The sequence below is a fragment of the Typopeltis vanoorti genome, chromosome 11 (assembly GCF_054136105.1).
Source record: "Typopeltis vanoorti isolate ZY-2024b chromosome 11, IOZ_Tvanoo_1.0, whole genome shotgun sequence".
Taxonomy (NCBI): Eukaryota; Metazoa; Arthropoda; class Arachnida; order Uropygi; family Thelyphonidae; genus Typopeltis; species Typopeltis vanoorti.
The window spans coordinates 112,167,562-112,187,928 of record NC_143559.1 but is presented as its reverse complement, the minus strand read 5'-3'; positions in this window follow the sequence as shown (position 1 = coordinate 112,187,928).

Genomic DNA, 20,367 nt, shown 5'->3' with positions numbered 1-20,367 from the left:
CATTTTTGGTATAAATTCAAAAGAAGGGATGTGACAGGATCTCAAGAATGGACGGGCGGGAACTGAACCAAAACATTGGCTAACGCAGGGTGTATGGGATTTGGAGGACTCCATGCGTGGAACTCCAGCTGCATGCTCGCCTAGTGAAAGGCGTTAATTTAACTCCTGTTGGCCGAGATCCATTAAGTAACGGTTATAGATAGTTAGCATAAAAAATATAATTAACTAAAACTGCGTTGTGAACAAAAAGTTAAAAAGTCCTTCGTTGAGTCGCGTGGGTTGGAGTTCAAGTTGTTTCACTACTTGGACCAGTTTGGACTGTTGAACAACTGAAATCACATTTTCAGTTGTTCAACAAATGTTGTCCCAGCCGAAAATAGCATTGAGGATATGAAAGGGGAAACACATTTAGAATATTGGTTCAAACTGTGGGTGTCAGGATGTATATGAAAGTGGAAACTCCGAGAACTGGCTGCATCACACGGCATGCATGGACAAATCCAACATTAGAAAGGTGAGAGGCAACTTGTGAAAGTGAAACGAACCTTTCTGTCACCAAATGGTGGAGGTCATCAGTCGGAATGATGTACGGAACGCGAAATTCTCGTAATCGTGCAGCATTTCCAAGGAAAGCTCCACGATACTTCATACTTCATTCGGTACTAATAAGTGCGCCTCGTTTACGTAAGACACCAGGCTCATTTATTAGTATCAAATGAAGGCATTTACGGGGATACTGGGGGGTGCCTTGAGGGGAAGAGGTGAGGGGGCGGCACCTTTCAGAAGTGAGGGGAGGGAGGTGTCAAGATTGGAGAAAACTGAACTGCCATTGCATACTGACTAAGGGATATTTGCTAATCTTGCGAAATTATTTCACTTTGGCACGTTATTATTAGAGGTAATAAATGTTCGAAATAAACGTTTGTTGAGTATCTTATTAGAAGTTGAGAAACAGGTGAATGAAAATATTATAGAGACAAACATATGGGCCTGTTATCCTAAATGCGATTCCAACCCAGCTCTTTGCAACCATAGAACAAGGTGGATATAAGCTGAGTTATGGAAGATGGAAAATATGTTGTTTTCAAAACGGGCTACTTTACTCACTTTGTATTAGCTAAGTAAGCAAATAACCCTTCTTGAATTATGCAACATTTGCATATATTAGTTGAAAATCTATGAGTTTGATTTCAGTCTAGGACTTGAGGAATTAATTATTTCGTATTAGTGAAGTTGAACCGGCACCATTCGGTCAATGAATCTACTCTTGACTATTTGGTCAAAGAATGAACGAAATGGTCAAGAGGAGGAGATTATTTGAAATGTCAAGTGACATATTGAAATATAAAAGATCGCTTTGAAGATCTATCAAATAGTTTTTTCCTCTGTGAGAAGAAAACAATAATAACGATGGTGATCAAGTGAATATAAATGATCCAGGTTTGTGGCCAAATATTATAACTGATAAATTTAGATTATTTTGTGTTAAAACCGGACCTAAACAACATCATCAAGGCGCATGCGTTTAGAATGTTGAAGGTAGATCATTTTCTACACCGTACTATTTAAAAAAAAAAAATGCCAAATGGTGAAACTCAGCTTCGCATCTGGTTAGTTTGCTCAAGACTCAGTATTTTGCTTTTATTGTGTATTATTTTCCAAAAGAAGAGGAAAAGATCAATCGACACGATTTATACATGGTTTTAATAAATGGAGAAAACTGTCATCTGTAATTCGAGATCATGAGCTTTCCGTTGGTCACTTTAATTTTTTTATTGCTAGGCAAGAATTACTAAAAAGGCTTAATTTATGTTCGACTATTGACAGAACAAATCAAATTAATATAAATAAAGAAACGGAAAGTCTAAAATTACTGTTCCAAAGAATATTAGATGTAATTCTATTTTTAGCAAGTAATAATCTGTCATTTCGAGGATCCCGCTGTTTTCTGGTAAGTATCTTGTATTATCTGTTGGGTCGTAGCTACTGCCAATTCTACGTCTAACCTACCTGTGGGGGGGGGGGGGGTGGGGGGGGGGGGGGGTGGGGGGGGGGGGGGGTGGGGGGGGGGGGGGGTGGGGGGGGGGGGGGGTGGGGGGGGGGGGGGGTGGGGGGGGGGGGGGGTGGGGGGGGGGGGGGGTGGGGGGGGGGGGGGGTGGGGGGGGGGGGGGGTGGGGGGGGGGGGGGGTGGGGGGGGGGGGGGGTGGGGGGGGGGGGGGGTGGGGGGGGGGGGGGGTGGGGGGGGGGGGGGGTGGGGGGGGGGGGGGGTGGGGGGGGGGGGGGGTGGGGGGGGGGGGGGGTGGGGGGGGGGGGGGGTGGGGGGGGGGGGGGGTGGGGGGGGGGGGGGGTGGGGGGGGGGGGGGGTGGGGGGGGGGGGGGGTGGGGGGGGGGGGGGGTGGGGGGGGGGGGGGGTGGGGGGGGGGGGGGGTGGGGGGGGGGGGGGGTGGGGGGGGGGGGGGGTGGGGGGGGGGGGGGGTGGGGGGGGGGGGGGGTGGGGGGGGGGGGGGGTGGGGACTTCTGCTAATTTCTTTAAACTGAATTCTTGAACGGATTCCCCGCCATTTGGCTCGACGTCATCTATTCATTGTACCAGGTTCCTCCTTATTTAAATCTATTTCTCCATCAATTAATTCACTAATTTCGTTTTCGACCATATCGCAAAAGGCTTCTAAGTGGCCATAAGTATTAAAATAAAATTTTTACATAAAAAGGCATCACATATTGTAACTCACCAGAAAATAAAGCGCTCAGATTGAGATTAGCACATTTTTGATTTTTAATGCCCTTTTCTGGCAGAAAACGAAGACAACTTTCAACCATAAACACTTTATACGGTAAACAATTGACGTACATGCGTGCTAAAGGTCATTTCCCTTAATGTAAATTCGCTACTTATAACTATATGCGTTATATGGATAGACGGAAATTTAACGAAGAAAAAATTTGATTTTTAAGTCGCGCTAAAAAAAAAAAAAAAAAAAAAAAAAAAAAAAGGGGTTAGTATAATTTGTAGACTGTGTTTTTATCGAACCGCGTTGTATAAATATCGCCTTATACGAGGATTACCTGTACTTCATAGCAACTCAAGATGCAGTTGCTCTGAAGACCAATGATCAGGAAGTTTGCAAGTTCGAGAATGAAAAGCTGTACACGGCAGAATGATTTTAAGGAATGCCGATGGTAAGGAGGTCACTGAATGTCGATATAGTGGAATTACTGAGTGAGCACTTTGCAAAAGTATATCATCCAGGTGGTGACATTGAAGGAATGAAGGAACCATTAGTTTATACGGGAATTGTAGTGAATGAAGTGGAGGTGAATAGTCTATTACAGAACCTTAATATGGATACATCTGTGGGATTGCATAGTATACTAGCACAGGTCTTAATCTTATGTGAAGCAGCTAAAGAATTGTCAATGCCCTTGACCATATTGTTTAATCTGAGCCTCGGGTCTGGTTTAGTCCCGAAGCGCTGGAAAGACGGGAAAATAGTTCCACTGCATAAAGGAGGATCCAAGACAATCTGTTGCAAATTACCGACCGATCAGAATATCTGGAATCGTTGTCAAGGTCTTGGAGAAAGTAGTCAAAGGAAAAATTGATGGATTGATGAAAATGAGACACTGTATGGGGGACAGCACGGTTTTGTGAAGGGGAGATCATGCCTCAGTAACTTGCTCCGATTTTATAATACAGTGCCGCTGAACTGGATAAATGTAATGAGTTTACAGTGATACTGCTAGACCTGGCTAAGCCCTTTGACAGGATACCACATCGAATTCTAATCTGTAAACTGCAATATATGGGAATGGATATAGAGTTGGTGAGATGGATAGGAGGGTGGTTGATGGAGAGATATCAGAGTGTGATTTACTCGGGAGTAGAGTCCAAAAGATGGCTGTGAGTAGTGGTATGTCACAGGGTTCTGTTCTTGGACCACTGCTATTTAATTTGTTCATTAACGATATAGGGAAGGATCTGAGAGGAACGGTTGATTTGTTCGCTGATGATACCAAGTTGAGAAGGGCAATAGTGAATGCAGAAGATGTCAAAATTTTGCAGGATGATTTGGACAGATTGGAGATCTGGGCTAAGGAGAATGGATGTCAGTTTAATGTGACATAATGTAAGATTGTACATTTTGGGATGAGAAGATTAGCAGCAGTATACCACATTGGTGGAACTGTACTCCAGGAGATTGTTGAGGCCAGGGACTTGGGAGTGTTGGTGGATAGGGAGATGAAGTTTAGGAGGAACATTGCTAAAGTGGCTAAATCAGCTCATCAAATCACTTGGTTGCTGAAGAATACTTTGATGAGCAGAGACAAGCAAGTTATTGTTCCTCTGTATCGAGCCTTGATAAGGCCCCATCTAGACTACTGTGCCCAGATTTGGTCACCTAGGTTTTTTCTTGATGGGGAAAAGGTTGAGAGGATCCAGAGGCGAGTGACCAAGATGATAGTAGGTCTATGGAATGACCTTATGAGAACAGGTTAAAGATTTGTGGGTTACAGAAATTGGTTGATAGGTGGAAAAGGGGTGATATGATTGAGACATTCAAATTGCTGAAGGGTTTTTATAGGATTAATTCAGAGGATATTTTTGAGAAAAGGACTGGTAGCGAGAGGACTAGGGGACATCCATGGAAGCTGGGAAAGAGTGTGTTAGTAAGGGTGTTAGAGGAAGGTTTTTTACCTTTAGAGTGGTGAATGAGTGGAATAAGCTGCCAGAGTTTGTTGTGGGTATTGTGACAGGCAAAGTACGATAGATACTGTGTGAATGTCGAATAGTTGTGATGGACATGATGTTTAGGGCCTCCCTCGATGAGTCTAAGGACTCTTTGGAGTCGCCCGTAATAATAATAATAATAATAATAATGATAATAATAATAATAATAATAATAATAATAATAATTATAATAAAGTTCTGGATTGAATAGAGGTATACGAAAGTGTAATAAATTAAATTAGGAAATCTAATCTTATCTTCTCAACATATAACATACGAACACTCAAGAAAAGTTGCAAATAATATCAGAGGGCGTTGCTGAGAGTGATCATGCAGTACGCACTTGCGAAATCATGAAGTTTATGAATATTCTATTCAGAAAAGGATACATGCTGAACTACGTCCGTTGAGGTTTAAGTGCTGTGCAGAATTAATTTTGGAGGTTTAATGGAATACTGTCAGCACTGAGAAAGGATTAAAACTAATTTTCATACTTCTAATATTTAGATATCTTCAGGGATTACAAAAAAACGTTTTGTAACAACACACACACACACACACACACACACACACACACACACACACACACACACACACACACACACACACACACACACACACACACACACACACACACACACACACACACACACACACACACACACACACACACACACACACACACACACACACACACACACACACACACACACACACACACACAAACTTCAGTGTTCAACTGAACAGATTATTCGTTTGACCAGGTTGTTTAATGTGAGTCTCATTATAGGAAAGATTCCGCAGGAATGGAAAGAATGTATGCTAATTCCATTGCACGAGGGTGGCATTTATTTGACTCAGGGTCGCGATTCATAAGCAAATGATAAATGTCTGTTGTTTAACAAGTGATACTAAATATATTTTGTGCTACGAAGGGATCTCTGATGTAGTCACAGTTATAATACGTATAACGGTTAGTACATGAGGAATTATATAGCGACATAATTCTTTTGCTTACAATTATTCATATTTTTACAATTTATTCATAAATTGTAAAAATATGAACATATTTTTACAATTTACATATGACAATTGTTCATATTTACAATTGTTTTATACACTTACGATGTCAATAGTGCACCTCAGGAATCAGGCTAGTGTCGTCTACTGCTGCTCAATTCTTGCATTATTGGCATTGTGAATGGTTAACAGGATAATACTCTATTTGTTGAACATGCAAAAATCGACTGGACAATTAGAAATGCAAATGACATCCAGTATTTGCAGAATGCATGGAATTTGTCGGTAGGAATTTGAATCTAAGGACCATATAACAAAGAATGCAAATACAACTCGGAGGATAATGGAACTATTTAAACCTACTTAATATATGAGGATAAGAGGTCATTTGCCTCTTTACTACACCTACAAAAGATCTCGCTTGAATAATTGGACTCAGGTTTAGTCTCCTGGTTCCCGCGACGATGTGAAAGCGGGAGAAAGAGTGCAAAGGAGAGTGTTAAAAGATGATGGGGATGATGAAATTCAATTTATGACGAATGATTGAGAAATTATGAACTGCAGATACTGTCAAACAGAATAAAGAAGGGTGATATGATTGAGATTTACAGACTTCTGAAAGGATCATACAGGATTTCGATTGATGGAAATTTTCATTTCATGGAGGGTGAAGGAAGGACATGAGAGCAGCCTTGGAAGTTGTGAATGAATGCTATCAAGATTGAGGTGATGACTAGATATTCTTCTCAGAGGATAGTTCGTGTTTGGAGTGGATTACCTCTCTTAGTTGTGAGCGCTGATCGTGTGAATGAATTTAAAAATTTTAAGACAGCTGGATAAAGGTTGTTTGCTTTTCTTGAACAACCCTAGCGCACTATTTGAAGAACCATGATTTACATGTGGGTTGGGGAATTTCAACTTTTCAGATTTTATACACTTCCTTAGTTGATTTTCTCTAAATATACTGTACTTGAACATCATATTCAATAGTTTAGGATGACAATCAACAATAAAATTGATAAATAAGCGAACAACAAGAACTTTAATAGTCAGAGCAAAATTAGGTAACAAAACAAAAAATTAAAGGATGTAAAGAATGGCCATAATGACATTAATGTATGGATCGAAATATGGACTCTAAAAACCATAATAAAAATGAAGATCTTTCTATATACGATGGCCGACACTTTCGTCCATGGACAAAAATCTCGCTAACTAGTCAGCTATTCAATTTGTGCAGATAGTCAGCCTAACTGTGTAAACTGAAGCAACACATAATCTATTAATGCTAAAAAATATCCTCTTAACCATGAAACAAGTAGAAAAGAATTTGAATCACGATGACGTTTTTCTCATGGAAACGTGGAGATGGCATGCTTCGCTAGACCAGGTTGTTCCGGTTCACGTAATTGAATGAAATGAGTGTGAGTGATGTATTCATCGCGACGAACAACCGCCGATCTATAAGTTTGACCCAAATATGATAATCTTCAATGGAATGCTTTTTCAGAGACTTCGGGTGGAAGAAGTTTATCTTCTGCGGGAAAATAATTTTTATAAGACGAAAGACTAAGGAACTAAGCAATTTCGCGATTCCTTCAGAAACACCTTTAACATAGATGAAAATGAAACCCTGTAGCAATTAACAATTTTCATGATATTAGTCTCTCTCTCTGAAGCCAATAAGCAATGACAGTCGAATTAACATAGTTAAAATCAAATGAAGCTCTGCTACAATGGGCCGTGTATTCTAAACTAACGATTATTTGTTAAGCTCTGTTTCAACTCTCGTGTTTTCATCTTTTTTACCATTTAATGTGTTATCAGAATCTAACAATGAAAAGAAAAATTCTCACAGTGAAACTTGAAACAATGAATCCTATGTATTACTCTCAGCAAATAAGTAAAACAGAGAGAGAGAAAGCTTATAGCGATGTCATAGTAAAACATGAAAACAGTCCAGGTATAAAACCCACTTTCGTTTGGAGGAAATTCGATGCTCGGAAAAGGATGCTATGTTTTGGACTGAACCAAACAGACGAGGTCAGTTGAATTTCTTTGGAGGACACTGAAATCTCAGTAGAGGGGTTTCTTCCCTCTTCTGAACGTTTTACGTAAAAATTCAAAAGAAGGGATGTCACAGGACCTAAAGAATGGACCGCGGGACTAAACCAAAACATTGAATAACGCAGTGTGTATGGGTCTTGGAGGAGTCCATGCGTGGAACTCCAGCTGCATGTACGCCTAGTGAAAGGCGTTAATTTAACTCCTGTTTGCCGACATCCATTAAGTAACGGTTATAGATAGTTAGCATAAATAATATAATGAACGAAATTTGCGTTGTGATCAAAAGGTTAAAAAAAAACGTGTTGGTGAATAGCGTGGGTTGGAGTTCTTATTGTTTCACTATTTGGACTAGTTTGGACTTGAATAACTGAAATCACATTTTCACCTTCTCTTGCTATTTGACAAATAGGCCCACTCTGCTAAGATGTCTGTTAATGTGCGAAATGTATTCGCTTGAGCGGACAATCTTCCCCGAAAATAGCAAAGAGGAGATGAAAGGTGAAACACATTTATAATACGGGTTCAAACTGTGGGTGTCAGGATGTATATATAAGTGGAAACGAGTACTGACTGCATCACACGACACCTCTCTGCCAATATTTGGCAGATTTTATCAGTCGTTGATGTTTGGTGCGATATCCCCGTTCCTCGTGCACCGTTTCGAAGTAGAGCTGTGCGACTAATAAATGTTCCGCAGGAAACGAGGATCATTTGTAGTACCCGATGACGGGGATACTCGGGGTGGCGGAGGTTGGAGTGTGGTTCTTGGAGGAAACTGTACTTGCATCATGACTAAGGAGTATTTGCTAATTTTGTAAAATTATTTCACTTTGGCACGTTATTATTATTATAGGTAATAAATATTCGAAATAATCTTTTGTTGAGTATCTTGTTACAAGTTTGGAAACAGGTGAATGAAAATATCATTGAAACAATTGCAGTTAAAGATTGAACAGTTAAATCTGTGTTTAAAATAACGATTTTAAAAAAGAAGTTGGCAGCAAGTCTCACATGAAAGTGCATCTGAATTTCTGCGATTTGAAAAATGATCTGGATTCATTAGGGGTAGAGATGGAAGTCTTTTTCCCCAAAAGTCTATCAGTTAGTTATCAGGATCGGAAATCACATAATTGCTAGCAATATATCCTTGTTAGAGTACACCGTCTTCAGATGCCAGATGAGTCATTCCACATAAAGGAAATTCACATCTTAAGGGGAGAATACGAACCCAGTTCTTTGCAACCACAGAACAAGACTGATATCAGCTGAGTTATGGAAGCTTAAAAATATTTTGTTTTCAAAACAGACTACTTTCTGAAATACATTCCTGACACAAGGCTAATTTGTGCAGAACGACTAAAGAAAGCAAAATGTAAAAATAGATTAATTTTGCTAATAGGTTGCACGAGAGCTCGGTTGATTCGCTAATACGTATTTGCTCACGCTTAGACTCAGCGAACTTTCATAGTTTGCTATATTCGGCATGAAACTCTTTGATTTCGAACTTAGAGGTTCTTATTTGGCTTTGAAATAATGTGGGATTAAATCATCAGAAAAATCAGCTAACGCCTTTTTTATTCCCATATATGGGGAGTAGTTGGGGTCATTTAGCCCTATCTAACTTATGGAGACTGAGTGGGCAGTTCAATCTCCACTGGTACCAATCAGAGATAGATGGCCCAAGGCTATCACTAATTAAGCGGTACACAGTGAAGAGAGACGGCTCAAATGTGCCGCCATCTCGTGATCTCTTACCCTAACACAATATATTTAATGTCTGAAATAATGTGGGTTCTATGGTCGATTTTCTTGAGTTTACAGGACGAAAAACCCGAGTTTCCGGGAGGAAAAACCTGCTTGCCCGTGCCAGAGATCGACTAACTCGGGAACCGGTCGAAAAAAGGCTTAGAAAAATTTCCTCTAGTCGCCGACTACTCGAAACCAAGTCTTCCTTCGTGCGGCCAAGCGCCGTGGTGTGTAAGCGCCATATCCACTGAGCTACACAGGCTCAGTGGGATTAAATATCCCTTTAATTTAAATAATTTTTACATCGCCGAAGTGAAGCCTTTTCTCTGTTTATTTCATTAATATATTATTATAATATTTATTATATTTATATTCAATATAAAAGATACACAGCGAATATTGCAAAAATCAAATTATTATTATTAATGTTATTATTTGACACCTCCAGGGAGTCCAAAGACTCATCGAGGGAGAGTGTGCCAACAGCAACGAACAATTGGACCCCTTCCAACTACTAACCGCGCTCAAACTTAATTAATTGAGTCAATTGTAGCAAAGGCTCTATCAATCGACCAACCTTTGCCAATGCAAATATTACATTTTTAGCATCTTACATATACATTTGACATGGCACATTATCTTTGATTTCGAAATCAAACTGTTTGATTTCGATCTTAGAGTTTCTTATTCGGCTTTGAAATAATGTGTGATTAATCCAGCTATCTGTATTACGATTTTTTTTTCGAAATATGGGGCAGTAAAATATTTTAATTTTTCCAAAAGGGACTTACATCCATAAGTTTGGTAAGCACTGAAGTAAACAATGGGGTCGACTTAACTTAATATAGTTAATTTCAACGAAGTTCTGCTATCTTAATGGTCTGAATGATTATTTTGTTAAGCTGTGTTTCAACTCTTGTGTTTTCATTTTTTACTGTTTAATGTGTTTAACAGAATCTAACAATCAAAAGAAAAATTCTCACAATGAAAATTGAAAGAATGAACCTTATGTATCATTCTCGGCAAACAAACAAACAAATCAGATAACGATTTTTTGTTCCCTTATAGGGAGTAGGCGAGGCCGTTCTTTTAGCTCTATCTAACTTTTGGAGACTGAGTGATAGCCTTGGGCCAGCTATCTCTGATAGCTGGCCCAAGCCTATCACTGATTAATCAGCACCTGTGAAGAAGGCGGCTACCATGTGCCGCCATCTGGTGGTCCATAACCCTAACACAATATTTTTAATGTCTGAAAATATTGTGGGTCCGACGTCCGATTTTTTTGAGTTTACCGGACGAAAAACCCGAGTTTCCGGGAGAAAAAACCCTCTAACCCGTCCCAGAGATTGACTAAACCTAGAATTGGTAGAGAAAAGGCTTTGAAAAAGTTCTTCTAGTCGGCGACTAGACTCGAACGCCTTTCGTCATGCAGTTAAGCGCCGCAGAGTGCAAATGCCACTTCTAATGAGTATATTTTTATTAACACTAAAGCATCTATGTACAATCAAAATAAATATATATACAACTATTTAGAATATATACATTTGTACATAGAATGCTTATTCTAATTGACATTTTGATTTACATTTCTTGAGGCTACTTCTACTGAGGTTATTTGTATCAACAACAACAGCTGTGTACATTTAAAAATAAATATATATACAGCTATTTACAATTTGTACATAGGCTGCTAATTCTATTAGGCATTTTCATTTACTCGTTACAATATACTTATGACACCTATTTTACAATCACTGTTTAAATAAGATACAACATCACATGCTCAATTTCTATTTTCCTTATTGTCCTATTGAATTGCTTGAGCTGTTATTTTTGTTGGTATATGTTACATAGTGATTTCAGTCTATTTATAAGTTCCATTATCAGATCAGTCTATTCTCGTTTATATATATATATATATATATATATATATACATACATACGTACATATATACACACACACACACACACACACACACACACACACACACACACACACACACACACACACACACACACACACACACACACACACACACACACACACACACACATACATACATATATACATACATACACACACACACATACATACCCACCCACCCACCCACACACATATACATACATATATATGTTAGCATTGACATTTTCCATATGTACAATTCGTTTTACATATATCTTCATTTTATATCTTTGTTCACATATTTTGGATGACTATTTTATTGAGCTACACAGGCTCGAATCGACAAAAAAAAAAAAAAGTTATATATAGTGAAACATGAAAATAGCCCAAGTATAAAACGCCCTCATGTCACAAATCAAAGGGCTCCTCAATTTCGGAGATTAGGAAAATGATCTGGATTCAATTGCAGTAGAAGGACGGAGATGGAGAAGTCTTCTTTCCCAAAATTCGACTTTCAGTTAGTCAGGTGCTGCTGCATGTGTATTGGAAATCATTATAACGATTGCTAGCGATATGTCCTTGATAGGGGAACACCGTCATCAGATGCCAGATGAGTCATTTGAAAAGACACGCAACGGACTTCCACATGCTAAAGGGGATTTGAACCCAGCTCTTTCCAACCAGAGAACAAGCAGAATTTCAGCTGAGTTAAGCTCTTTGCAAAGAAAGAACAAGGTGGATATCAGCCGATATGCGGAAGCATGAAAATATCTTGTTTTCAAAACGGGCTGCTTTACTGAATTTGTATTAACTCAGTAAGTAAATACTGCATTTTGAATGATGCATATTAGTTGGAAAACTATGAGTTTTAATTCAGTCTAGAAATCGAGGAATATTTATTAGGCATTTATCTGTGAAGATGAACCGAAACTTGAACGTTTATCAATCATGATACAGCAGTTCAGTGCTTTAGTTATTTCTTTAGTATAGTAAAATAAATTCATCTCATGAAAACACCACATGTATCAAAGAATGAACCAACTGGTCAAGAGTAGGAGATTACTTGAAATTTCAACTGAAATATTGAAATATAAAAGATCACTCACATTATTTAGTTGTTGGTGGTGCTCGTATTTTTTCCTATTTCTCTCTTCTGTGGTTCATTTTAATTTAATCCAGATTACGGATTCAAATCAGAATTTAAGTATAAATGCGCATAGCCTGCGCATGAAGCAGGATATGTCTCAATTACTTTAAAAGCTGAAGCATCTTTCGAAATCACTGGGTTTCTTTTAGTTTATAATTCTGTAATATAATCTAAATGAAGTTTATATTATAGAATTAACATTTAGACTCAACTAAAAGCACCTCCCGAAATTTTCTTTTAAAAGAAAACTTTTCCAGTGATTTTATTACCTGCAAAATGAAAGACTACAGCTAACTTAGCAGGTTGTGGAGCTGAGCTTAAAAGCCCTTCATTAACGGAAATTGATAAGAATCCGAGTACGTTGCATCGCTTTGCTAATACTCAAAGGAAAAGAAGGGATAAGATTGTCCTACTATTATTCAAAGGAATTAAATATTTAATATCCTAAACTAGTAATGAAATATAACGATTAGGTTACTAATTTCATTTGTACTAGTAATCCATTATACAAGTAAAGTTATATTTTTTCACTCCTAATTAATAATTAAATATCAGCTGTAGGTCTCACAGTAGTTTAGAAATCAATATAGTGTTAATTTAATACACCACCAGATGGAGACAGTTGTCTGCCATACTCACCTATCCGGACGGATACAGTATAAAAGAAATTTTGACTACCCCCCCCCCCCACACACACACACAGTTTCCGAAACGTTAAGAATAATTCGCCGGCCTGCTCCATTTGGAGAGTAATAAACGGCGTTAGTGGATTTATTCTTTTTAATATCATCAGTTCCCTGCTGTAGTAACAAACGCTGTGTGCAAAAAAAGAAAGATGACCATGTGGTAAGGCTTAAATGTTCGTCGCACATGTTGAGTGGATTTTAACGGTAATAGATGCGAACACAGATTGATAAGAAAATAACTATTTATTGACTTAATTGCTAACATTTCGCTCGTATTCTATCCAGCATCTTCAGAGCACACAAATAAAGTTTGTTACAGCAGCGAGACGACCGGATTGATGTATGATGAGGCGCCATCTATGTTGGGAAAAAAAAAAAGAGAGAGAGAGAGAGAGAGAAAGCAGGTATTAATTTGGTCTTAGGGAAACTTTTACAAGTCAGAGAGGTTGTTCCTGCAATCAACAGAAGCATTGAAACAAACTCCAAAGATCAATAAGTATGACTGTATAAATCTAGAAAAGATTTGGGAGAGAGTCATCCTAAGAACAAATTAATATCTGCTTTCTCTCTTTTTTTCTTTTTTTTTTTCCCCTTTCAACTTAGGTGGCGCCTAATTAGGACTTTAGTCTTTGTGTCGCACTCCACAATTACTCATACTGGTCCCACTGTTACACCGGATTGTGGTCGTCTCGCTGCTGTAACAAACTTTGTTTGTGTGCTCTAAAGATGCTGGATAGAATACCAGCGAAATATTAGCAATTAAGTCAATAAATAGTTATTTTCTTATCAATATGTGTTCGCATCAATACCGTTAATATCCAATCAACAAACAAATATGACATTTAACTGACAAAGTAAAATAAAACAGAAATAGTTTTATTTCTGTTACTTTGATGGCTAAACCGGATTTGTTGGGTTGTTTAAGTGAAATACATTCCTGACACAATACAAATTTGTGCTGAACTGGGGCGAAATGGGAAAATAGATTAATTTTTCTAATAGGAAAAGAGCTCAGTTGATTCCATTTCTTGCAAATTAAAGAAGTTTTTCACTCACCTCAAGCACATCGCATTAATATCCGCAACTGTTCGTTTAATTTAGCAAGTGAAATTAGATTTCAAGCAGCAAATATTTTATTTAAATCAATATCTTGAAAAATATCTCTCTAAAAAAAGAATTTCAATCTTTATCCTCTCTGAAACGTAATAAAATCTTAGCTATTAACAATGCCGACAGAAGTCGCTCAGTTAAGAATCATTAGTTTAGAGCACTTAAATCCAACTGTATCCAACTAACGACCAATTAGTGTCTCAAGAGTGGTGGCGAAAAGTTTGGAAAAATTGGTCACGACTCGCATTCATAAATGGATTGAGAGTGAATTTCTACTTTTCAATGAGCAGCATGGGTTTAGTAAGGGATGGTCATGTTTTAGCAACTTGCTTACATTCTATAACAATGTTACCATTGAACTAGACAAGGGGGAATAGTCCAAGTGAGGTCTTATGAACGCCTTGTAAAGAGGCCAGAAGGACATCCTTATCTTAATATATTAACGTTCGGAATGGATGCAGCATGATAGTTTTGGGTTTTGCTAAGGCTTTTGGAATAATATGGCATGGCAGACTGTTCCATAAATTCTCCAATTTATGCAACAGTCTTTGTGAGTCTGCAAGATTTAAGGTAACCAGTAGTTTACTGCAAGGATCTCTGCTTGGCCCACTGTTTTTCAATCTATATTCATGATAATGGGAAGGATTTCGCAAGCGACATACAGCTCTTTGCTGTATGTCAGGAATGCTGCTGATAAGTATTCTTTTGCAGAATGATTTGAATAGGCTGGAATTGTGGGAATGGAAAATTCGATATCAGTTCAGTGGCAGTAAATGTAAAATCATTCACTTTGGCGTGATTAGATATATAATTTCGGATAATATTGATTAGATCAGAAAAAATTGATGAAGTTAGAGATCTTGGAGTATTAATAGATGAGCGGATGAAGTGAAGGGGTCATGTAGCAAAGATTGTAAATATAACTCAAAAGATAATTACAATGCTGAAACGAACGTTAATATATTAAGATAAGGATGTCCTTCTGGCCTCTTTACAAGGCGTTGATAAGACCTCACTTGGACTATTGTGCGCAGGTCTGGTCAGGTCTACTGATTTTCCATTGTGATTCTGATATACTGGAGAGAGAGAGAGAGAGAGAGAGAGAAGGAGATTTTTAAACTGAGATTAGGATTGTGGAATATTGATTACGAACACAGATTGAAAATTTGTCGACTGCAAACAGGAGAAAGAGGGGTGGTATGATTGAGACTTACGACTTCTGGAACGTTCATACGTGATTTCAATTTATAGTAATTTTGAATTTATTGAGGATGGAGAAAGGACAAGAGGGCATCCTCGTAAGCTGAGAATGAATGTCGCTAAGAGAGGGGGGGGGGAGTGCTAGATTTTTCTCTCACAGGCTGGGGCTTGATTGGAATGAATCACCATTTGGATGTTGTGAGTGCAAGCAGTGTAAATGAATTCAAGAATAAGTAGGATAGCTGGTGCGTGTACTATGTGGCTTCCCTCATTGAATTGCTGACTGCGAATGAAATAGATAAATACGGGTAAACAGCCAAAATGAACATTTAATTAACAGGCAGTTATTAGATGCAAGAGAGATTAATACGTAATCCACTATCTGCGCACTACATGGGTTTACAATACAGTTAAGACGGTCCTGACTACAGTGGTGAGCTATGGAAATTTTAACAACGGGCTCGCATCGTCGAGCAAAAAAAAAAAAAAAAAAGAAGCCGTATTTCACACAAAAACTTTTATTAATACAGCTTGTGTACAAATTCCAATCAAAGGTATGAGAGGACGATCAACCTCTAAAGGCTATCATTTTTAAACAAATATTTCATGATCTAAACATGAAATATTTGCCCACATTCAACTGTGTTAATTTATCTTACATAAGAAAAACATTTTTTAACTATCGAAATATAATAAGAATGAAATCTTTTATAATCTTTTATAAAACATTCGATTGGTTACTGGATTTTCCATACGATTGGCTACCAGAAGGGAGAAGGGTAAAGACAGCGCATGCGCTTATTTTATTTTCAAACGTGGGCGCATTCGTTATAGAGGAATTGAAACAATAACTCCAAATAATCTATACACTGCCGAATGAACTAATTTTTGTTAGGTTACGCAATGAGTTTGTCGCTTAATATGTTTCAAAAAAAAATTTTTTTTGAAAAAATAAAAAAAGTAAACAAGAAGAACAAGGGGCTCACAAATTTCAGAAAAATTTAACAAAAGGCTCGAGCCCCTTATAGCTCACCACTGGTCCTGAGTCCCACTCAGCGGTAGGCACTCCCACTGAACGACAAGCAGTCCATTAGCAAAGCAAACACTTGACACTGTACGAAGCTTTTACTCTATGCAGCAGCCAGTAAAAACCTAGCATGTCTCAGCTATGCATGGTAGCATACAAGTCTGCTAGCATGTACTGGCCTACTGCCACTCTCAGAGAATAGGAATGCGCTAATCTTGTGTAATTCCTTCATATAAACATTTAGAATTGGCATTAAGATACTTCACTCCCACACAAATATATCACACTTGAATACCGGAAGTATGTTGCGCTGTAGTACCAAATTTTCGCCGCCATCCCCCCCGTACCTTCCACCTTATTTTAACGAATACGATTTTCGGTGAAATTTGTTATACCACTCCTTAGTAAGATTTGCTTCTTGCTTCGAATTCTCTCTTACAACAAACATTTCAATCTAAAATAAAAGAAAAAAAAAATCAATATTTTATTGGAACATCGCACTCTGTTTGAAAGACATTCGGATTTAGTGAAGGTTGTTTTTCAGGATCTCCACAAAAAATGTGTGGAGTTATTTCAAATGGGCCATTTTGTATGGCTGCAAAATTAGCCAAAATAAAACTGTCTGTAATACATTAGGCAAAGATAGTTCCCGTTACGCGTAAAAGATATTGCAGTCACTGTACAAGTATGTCATTACGAATTTCACTGTTTTATTATTGGCTACGATTATTTGAATATTTGGATTATACGGTATACTACAAACAGTTTGTCATGTGTATATAATTCTGTACACCATTTTACCACAAAGTTGATCCAAATGAAATCAAAATTGAGATGACTCTTCAATCTTTACAAGATACTTCTTGTAGAGATTGGCGATAATAAATAAATCACTATTTTATTTTATGTGACGAAAGGTGGTAAACTTCTTTATTTTACAAAGAGGTTAGTTTATTATGTTTAGTGTATCATGTTATATTTTGTATAGTTTCTCATATAAACCCTTGCAGAATCCAGCTATCAAATGCAGTACATCACAACAATGAAACATGCACTGGCAAAAAAAAAAGAAAAAAAAAAGTTCAGATCAATTGGACACACATCACATGTTGAATAAATTCGTACAGCGTTTATGTCTGTAAAAGAATTCTACTGAAAATGAGTGCCTCAGTGAGTCGCTTTTTTATTATAGACTTCTCAAATAACTTGAAAATTGGCCAATGATATATATAAATAAGTGTCAGAATAAAACTTGATAGGCCTGTGTAGTTCAGTGGAAGTCTATAATATTCAAATCAAGTTGCCACTTGACTTGAACATGCCTTCAGAGTAGGACGCCCAAAGACTTAAGTCCAAGTCTAGTAGCCGACTGGAGGAACTTTTCTAAGCCTTTCTTCGACCGGTTCCTGAGTTAGTCGATCTCAAGCAGAAACCCGGGTTTTTCGTCCAGTAAACTCAAGAACATTGACCATACGATCCACATTATTTCGGACTAAAATATCCTGATAGGGTTAGGTTCCAAGAGATGGTAGCACTTGTTTGCCAATCTCTTCATCGGTTGCCTCTTAAAATTAGTGATATCCATGACCAGCTACTCCGATTGGCTACCGGTGGAGAATGACCTGTCAGCACAGTTCTCCAAAAGATAGACAGTATTAAAAGCCCTGAGCTCCTCCCTATAAGGGGAATAAAAGGCATTAGCCGATTATTTTATTTCATTTTATTTTTTATAAAACTTGATGATAGTGTTAATCATAATGTTAATCTTTCAAACTTATTTTTAATTGAATTAGTATTTTTAAGTGAATATAGCACAGACACATCTTATGAATTAATTTATTTTTGATTAGTTTTAAATAGAAGCCTCAAAGTCTATACCAAACATTGCTGTATGTGAGCAGAAGTCAAAAGAAAATAACTTCTTCTCACAAACCTCCAACTTCCAAAAATATCTCTTGATATTGTTTCAAGAATTCGATATTTCTGGAGGAATATTTCATAGGGAAGGCTGTATCACAGAATAGAGATAGACTGAATAAAAGATTAATGGGAATAGCAGATTCGTCGAGCCAATAGTTTAATTGTAAACGGATGTTACCAGCTGTTACTCATGTTTCTCTAAGTTTATAGTAACGACATGAGTAACAACCCTTTTCTATTATAGACCGTCTTTAGCCACACAGGGTTGGAGACAGTCTATGATAGAAAAGGGTTGTCAATTAGGCGAAATGCTCTCTTAGCATGTTGACGTGAAGGTGGATGTGATTTTTTTTATTATCTATACAGGAATTGGATGAGAAGAATGACGTCAGGCGGGCAGCTTTACCTTTGGGTGGTGTTGCAATACTGAAACTAGAGTTTATGTCTCAAGCCATTACACTTATATCGTTTTCTCTGTTATTTATTTATTTTTATTTTTATTTATTATTTATTATTTTTTTTTTTTTTGTATAGCCAAAGTATAGACTCTTGGTATTTGGTATAGACTCTTGAAAAACTTTGGTTTGAATATTGGATTAAAATAATAAATGATCAAACAATTTTAAACTTTTTTCTTTCATTTATCGAGTGTTCATGTAATTAACTGCTAGTTTACTGAATCTCTCTTTTTTCAAGTAATCCGTGATGTAATTAAAATATAAACGCTGCTGTAAGCCTTTGGAGTGCTAATCTAGCATGGATATTTTAGAAACCCTAAACACACATTACTTATATGTTATGTTGATATAAGTATTGTGGGTCCTACTGTCGTGCTGATCACGCTTTGCGGTAGTTTCTGTTGGTAAAGACCATTCTTCTTTGAGCCTGACTTTGGTGTGTTGAGGATTCCGTTCCATATCACGTTTGATCCCTTGTAGTTAATTCCTTGTCGTGGATTTATTGTCATATTTTCATTAGGCGAAAATGTTGTCAACAGTTCACTTTCGGTAATGAAGTCGTGTGTCAACATCACAAAAGCTTCCACACTTTAGTCGGTATCAATGATGCCCTTTTCTTGTAAACACCGTGGATTCGAATGCCATCTACGATACGAAGAATATTCTGAAGTTCTTTTCATCTGAAGGCGAGTGAGTCGGTCGCACAGGGAGGAAAAATGTGATTTTCTCCTGCAAAATCAGATTTGTTCACCTCAAGGACCAACAAACTAGCCAAGAGATGAAATAGATATCCCCATACAGTCGACTGTATTGGGGTATCTATGAAATTACCTAAAGATTATTTAGGACCACGTATTTCCCTACATGGCGACAATGTAGCCTGATGGACCTGGGCTCTTCTAGCCAGACGATGCCCCATATCACAAGGTTTGCATTGTTCGAGTACGATTACAAAGGCACATCCAAACATTAAGTGTGCTCCCATGACCTCATGACCTTTTGATTTGAATGGCATGTAACATTTGTGGGATCGCATGGAATGTAACATCCACCGTAAGATGCCAGTGTCTCTCTTGGTTGGGGTTCTCCAGATGTTATTCCATTGGGTTTGTGCAGAATACCTCAGGACACCTTCCGTGGTCCAGTGGAGCCAATGTCAAGACGAGTGTAAGCGGTTATCTTTGCAGGAAACCCAACATGCTGCTATGTAAGTGGTTATAATGTTTTGGCTGTATAATGTCTAATTTAGCCTTGTGGCAACGTTTCTGTCCCAATAATGCTGGACTGTCAGAAAAAAGACTGTTCTGCCCTTCATTCTACTCACCTACTAGCAAAACGTTTACTGGAACCTTTT